Genomic DNA, 6553 nt, shown 5'->3' with positions numbered 1-6553 from the left:
TTCATTCTAACATCAAAGTGTTAAATAAGTTCATTAACAGCTACCTCTCTCCCACCCACCAGATTTTAGGAGGAGGAAGTGTTTGAATGTTTTCTCTTTGCTTCAGATAATATTACTGTGTGACATTTTTACCAATTGTGTTTTGCATATTTATGTTTTTATGGTTCTCAGGTAAAAAGAATGACATAGGCAATGGAATTCAAATGTAAATCTGAATAAATCTTTTCATGGGTTGGCATGAGTCTCAACATATTCGATTTTTAAACACTGATAATTTGAAACATCGATCAGTTCTATGATGGTATCAGGATTTCCCTTTCATAAGTGTGAACAGATTTCAATCTGATTACTGGAGATGCTTGAGTTTAGAAAGAAAGTTTATGAATTTTGTTTAGAAGGTATTTCATGTCTGGGATAACTGTTATTTAGGAGACTTTGATACATGCACCTATAGTACTTAGTGCTCAAATCTTTTTTTTTTTTTTTTAATGTAAATGGGGTATTCAGAAATGTGGGAATATTAGCTCTCAGATATTGGGGGAATTTTCAGTGTATTATATCATATGATATTCTGGATATTTCCTTAGTGGTTTTGAAGATGGTCACATGATTATATCTACCTAAGGCTCATTTTATTAATAGAGTATATTTAAACACTTAAGTGGAGAATTATGATAATTCTTCCTATGACTTTGGCTCCCACTTTCTCCTCCATGTCCACAAACACACCCAGCAAGCATGAATTATCTGAAAATTAAGAGGCAAAGTTATGTTAGTGTAGGAATAAAAGTTGACTTGAAATATTTGGGTTACCACTTTGTTCTCTCTTTCGCTTCATACGTAAAGATATTCATAATTGAGTTGTGCGTCCACGATAGGAAACTTTTTTATAAAGAGTGTACTGCTGTGGACCATTGTACTAACTGTAACCTAAAAATATGGTTTTCTTTCTCTTTTAAACATATGTGTTTTCTTTATATTAAGGTAAAATTGAAAGGTTGCTTTATAGTTTGGTTGTCAGAAAATCTGAACCTCCCATTTCTAGCTTAATTCTTACATGGACTGTTTGCTGAGCAACAATTCTCCAACAGGGAAACCAAGAGTTGGCTCAATTTGAAGAGTAGCTCAATTTGAAGCCACGTAGCTGTTAGGCGCGCAGTAGTTGCAAGCATTTCCCAAACCGTTTCCATATTAAAAAGTGTTGCTGGAAAGAAGGTTTATAGCTGAATAAATTTGGAACTTGCCGAGTTAAAGTATTATGGAGTTCTTTGCTGCAGGATTTTCATAACCCTGAATATGTTAATGTGCATTGTGAAACTCCCAGTGGAGGGTTCAGACTACAGTCTTTTCCAAATTTATTTGACCATGAAATCCAGTTTTTTAGAGGCATCTTTCTCAAGAACAGAGTTCCTCAGGGCATACATCGGGGAACATTGCTAGTCCATCCTGCGTGTCCTAGTTCTAGACAGACTGGAGAGCAGAGCTGTCCCCCAGATGTGCCATTTTGATCTACTGGGGCCGTGGCACAGTGCCGAGCTAGCTAGGAATTGATGCGTGATGAACACGTGTTGGCCAGACCGTCTCTTAATTACTCCGTAGACAACTCCTGTGGAAAAATAGAGTAAAAGGTTCAGCTGGACCTGGGTCACTTGGCTGTAGAATCCCACAGTGGGGTGGGCAAGGCGGTCGTTGCCGAGTGTGGCTTCCTTGGCAAAGAGGGTGTAGGACTGAATGAAGCTAACCCGGGATTGTTCGCCCTGTGTACCAACCAACATCAGGAGTACAGAAGCAGCATCACAAAGTGGCAGTTCCATCTGGTTTTGTCATCGGCATTTTTTTGGGATCATTGCCAGTGCAATTTATTTAATGTTTGATAGTCTCCTGTGTTCAGATAAAAGGCTTTTTATTCCCAGCTCACACAATTTTTCCTTCCTTTCCAGATCAATAACAAATAAAAATAGTCAAGAGACATTCAGATTAATTAAGAGTACGAGGTGGTCTATCATTACATGAAGATTAAACAAGGATGATAATTCTTTTTAAAACTCATCTTGAGTTTTTGAATTTTTATCAGGTGAAAACTTCTTCCTCTTTGACCAGAGATTTGTATTTCTTAAGGACTTTTTAATTTAATTTAATCTTTCAGTTTCTAAATCTCTTTCTATCCATGTAAGTGATATGCAGAATTAAGAAATATATACAAAGAAGGATTTAAAAATAGTTTTAATTTCTCATCTGACAAAGTTTTTGAGTTAAAACTTTTTTTTATTAAAAAAATTATTGGATAAATACCTAGACCCTCCATTTCAATTTGCTTGTGTTGCGTTATATGGTAGAAGTGAAACTTCATACATGTATCAAAAGATGGGCCATAGCTCACTCTCTCGTATAGTCATTGAACATCAGCTCTGTACACAGCACTATGCCGTGTGCGTGTGTGTGTGCGTGCGCACGCGCGTGCGCGTGTGCATCAAGACTCAAACCAGGACCTTAAGTTGCTTATAGATCTAAGAGAAGAGAGAAAGCTCACACGATAAGTTTAGGAAAAGCTGTTTTACTAAATTGATAGAAAATTTGGGTTGCAGAGATTATTTTGGCGGGTGGAGTGGTGTGTTTGGGGTACGTTTCATGGAGGAAATGCTTTAAACCAAGTTTTTAAGGAAAAGTAGAACGTGACCATTTGGAGTTTGGAGGGAGGGCATTTATTCCCTGTGGAGGACCAGCTTGAGCAAAAGCAAAGAACAGAGAAGGATAAGGCTTGTTTTGTCGTCCTCTCCCCTGCCCTCCAAGAAAGAGCACTTTATTTCCTAGGAGAGGAACGGGGAGGGTTATACAGGCAAGCGGGTGGGGGTGGAGGTGGGAGAGATGAGTGCTTTCTGGCACTGGGAAGAGGAAAGTGCTCAAGGACCTTCAGCACCACTGGGTCAGATTGTAATCACACTGCGGACACCTGTGCTCTGCGGGGAGGCGGTGACACCCGTGTCTGATGAGGGTGTCATCAAAACACCTTAACTGACTCCATTTGTTTTTATCTGCGCCACAGTAGACCTGTGTTCACGCTGTAATCTTCCCCTTTTGTGGTTTTTCTGTTCACCCATTTAGGGTCACATTTATTGATTGAAATAAAATATTACGAAGTTGATATTTTGGGAAAACCTGAAATGAGGGGAAGAACCCCGAAGGAGGAGTTAGAAAGCACGGCCCCGAATCCCGCCACTGCTGGTTCCTAGGTGCGTGACTCTGGGCAAGTCACTTAACGCCCTCAACTTCAGCTGAAACTGAAGTTTATCAGTACAATGAGGGTCATATCTCCCCTGTCTCTGTGTGTCAGTATTGTCGTGAGGATCAAAAGAAGCAGTGAAGAGTGATTTGTTCCGAAGCTTAACTAACGTCACGTAGGTACAGCAGTATCCATCGGAGAATGTAACTTTATATATTATAGGAAAGAAACTTATTATTTACGATGATGATGATAACACCTTACCTTCGAACGTCATGCAGCTTGAACAGGTCAGAGAATGGAACCTCTGCAATAATAACATGATAATAATAAAACCACTACTGACGTATGTTGAGTGTTTACTAAGAAGACACTATCTAAGCACTTTTGTATGGATAACATGTAATGAATGCCCGTGCAGTGGATATTATTGATTCTGCCCATTTTCCAGATAAGGAAACAGAGGTCTAGAGAGGTTGAAATAACTTACTTATTTTTTTTTTTTTTAAATAACTTACTTAAAGACATGTGAATATGGAGAGCCAGGAGGCTAGACTTTATAATCTCTGGAGTATATATGTCCAAATGTGATTTTTATTGAAATATTAGGAACATGCTATTGTCATCATTTGCAGTCAGGTTTTTTTTTTTTTCCTATTTCCAGAGAAATAATATTCTGATGCAGATTCAGCTTCCACCTACTCTGTAGCAGCCTTTGCCACTGAACCATGGTCACAAAATTCATTTTCAGAGCACCGTGGTCTTCGAGCATCACCTTTGTTTTCCCGGGATCTGACCCTTTGGTGTGCAGAATTATAAAGAGTTAGACTTCCGTTTTTCTTTATAAGAGAAATAGCCTTGAAAGCTCTATTTTGTTTTTCAGCAGAGAATAACCGAGAGACTTATTTCTGTGGTAAGGGAATTAGGTTGGAGCATGATTTTTGAAAAAGTAACTTTAATTTTTGTGGTTGTCTAATTAACCAGATATTTGCCATCCATCTTCAGACACCGATTTGGGGTTTTGTCGATGAGATTCACAGCAATACCACTGAACTCAGATTGCGGCCTTGGGGAGTCACTGGGTCTTTAGACGCAAAAGAGGCATCAATGTGCTCTGATTGTTTCGTTCTTCGTTTCGTTAACAGCTTTTCCGTGCCAGTTCTTTAATTTTAGGAGTAGTTTTTTCCTCCAAGAATTTCTGTTTATTTTTAAACATAGTAGAAAACAGAGTTTACATAGAAATGTTATTCCTGTTTTTGCCTTGTCATTTTCTAGTTTTAATAATCATCATTTTAAATGTGTGTGTGGTAGTCTGTCAGACAGGTACAGCTAAAATGTGCTTAATCATTTCCATTTGGTTGAACTTTTAGCTTGTTTCCAATTTAAATTTTATTTTTGAATCTATAACAAATATCCTGAGGCATATAACTTATCCTCAGATTGTTATTCTGTTATGGCATAGTCCCAGAAGTAAAATTACTAGACCCATAGGTATTTTTAAGGCCCTTGATGCACGATAGTTTTAAAAATCCAGTTTTGTACTAATTTTATAAATATACAGTACACATAGGTTTTTAAAGAATATTGAAATTAGACTTTTAAATGCAAACAGACTATCTTAGGTACAGATGGACTTAGCATCACTGCCCATTTCCAAGGTCAGGCAGTGGCATTTGACTCCATGAGACGTGTGCGCATGCAAACCCAGTGTGCCGTGGGAAAGAAGAGATAGGACCCAGCAAACCGACATCCTGCAGCAGCTGCCAGAGACTCAGTGCTATAGTTTTGAACAATCTTGTGATGAATAGAGGATATTAGGAACTAAGAGCGTCAGTTATAGGTTCTTTGTCTTTTGGTCAGAGAGGTATTTATCACACTAGATTACATTTTGTTTTTCTTCAATGCTAATTAGAATTTTTGTAAAGATTATTGTGGACGATAAATCAAGATACTCAGATTCTCTCTATTTGTTCACTAGCCAGTTAATTTAGGACATACTTGAGTGGTTACCATGTGACAAGTTCTTAGCCAATGCACTAATAGTGACAGTAAAACAGGGATTAATTGCTTAAGAAGGCTCCGGGGATCCAAAATGACAATGTTTACACAAAGATACTATACAAAATGGCATTAAAGTAAGAATGTATTTTGCAGACACAGGCTGCCTCTGAAAGGGCGTGTGAAGACCAGTGTTCTCGCTCACCTCAGGCACCACCTGTGTGTGCCTGGAACAAACACGCAAGGACCTGAGTTTATAATGGAGTCTTGGCTGGAGTTTTTAATATTTTTATAATATTTTAATATTTAAAATTTTAAAAAATATTTTTACATTTTCTATCTTTTGCTGGTCATGTGGGTTCCTGCTTCATAACCGGCCTCAACATGAGGGCTCTCCAGGGGATCTTAGTAAGACCAGAGGCAAATCAGCATGGTCACCATCATTAATACACAACGCTGACAGGCCAGTGTAAACCACCCAACACTGTTGATCGCTGTGTTTCACATCATGATCAGGGGTCAGCACCCTGCAGGTATATTTTCTCGATTTAGCAGGAAGCTCAGGTGGACTCCCCACCTGCTGGGTAGCCCTCAGAGTTTCCCCAGGGCAGTGCATAAGGTGGCCAGCAGCCCTGCCTTTATGTCACTAACGCACTGTGTGACTTCAGGCTCATCGGTTTTTCTCTTTAGGTCTGTTTTCCAACTCAGAAAACAGTAATTTGGACTGGAATCAACGCTCTGATTTCTTCCTGCTCTAGTATCTTAATTAAATAATTCTTGTAAGGCCACATATACCGAATAGAGTTACTCTTCAATTCTCCATAGAATTATATATATATTTTTTACAAAGGGACTAGTTATTTAACAATTCATGTGGTATTTTCAGTCATGTCACATCCCTACAAACTTTGGTCCTGTCCAACACCAATGCTTGTTTCTTTGTCGTGGGCAGCCTGATATAGTCCACAGATCTCTCTTTGAACCCCAGATCTGTCGCTTAACTGTGTGCTTTCAACCAAGTCAGTTAAACCACTCTGCCTCACTTTCTCATTTGTAAATGTGGGTGATCATATCCCAGGGCTACCGTAAAAAATATTAAATGAGATATTTTATCTTACAGCATTTGTATATAGTAGATACTCAAGAAAAATGAGTTTTCTTCCTTCTATGTTATGAGACTGTGTTAAATTTAAATCCCCATTAAAAGGTTTTGTTAGGTTTTCTGACTTAAAACAGACTTTGTATCCGTCTAATTTAGAGTGATAATTTGAAAATATTCTGTTAAATCATACCCGTTAAGAGAAGTATTATATTCAAATGAAATTATAAGGAGGG

The 6553-nt window shown here is 38.3% G+C and overlaps 1 protein-coding gene across 1 annotated transcript in view; it reads left to right on the top strand.

The window, feature by feature from the left end:
* The window catches only part of SLCO5A1 (solute carrier organic anion transporter family member 5A1), a 116428-nt gene that overhangs the window by 65801 nt on the left and 44074 nt on the right, over positions 1 to 6553 (top strand). The window lies entirely within an intron of this gene.

The sequence above is a fragment of the Pteropus vampyrus genome, unplaced genomic scaffold, assembly GCF_000151845.1.
Source record: "Pteropus vampyrus isolate Shadow unplaced genomic scaffold, Pvam_2.0 Scaffold99, whole genome shotgun sequence".
Taxonomy (NCBI): domain Eukaryota; kingdom Metazoa; phylum Chordata; class Mammalia; order Chiroptera; family Pteropodidae; genus Pteropus; species Pteropus vampyrus.
This window is presented reverse-complemented; position numbering and strand designations above follow the sequence as displayed.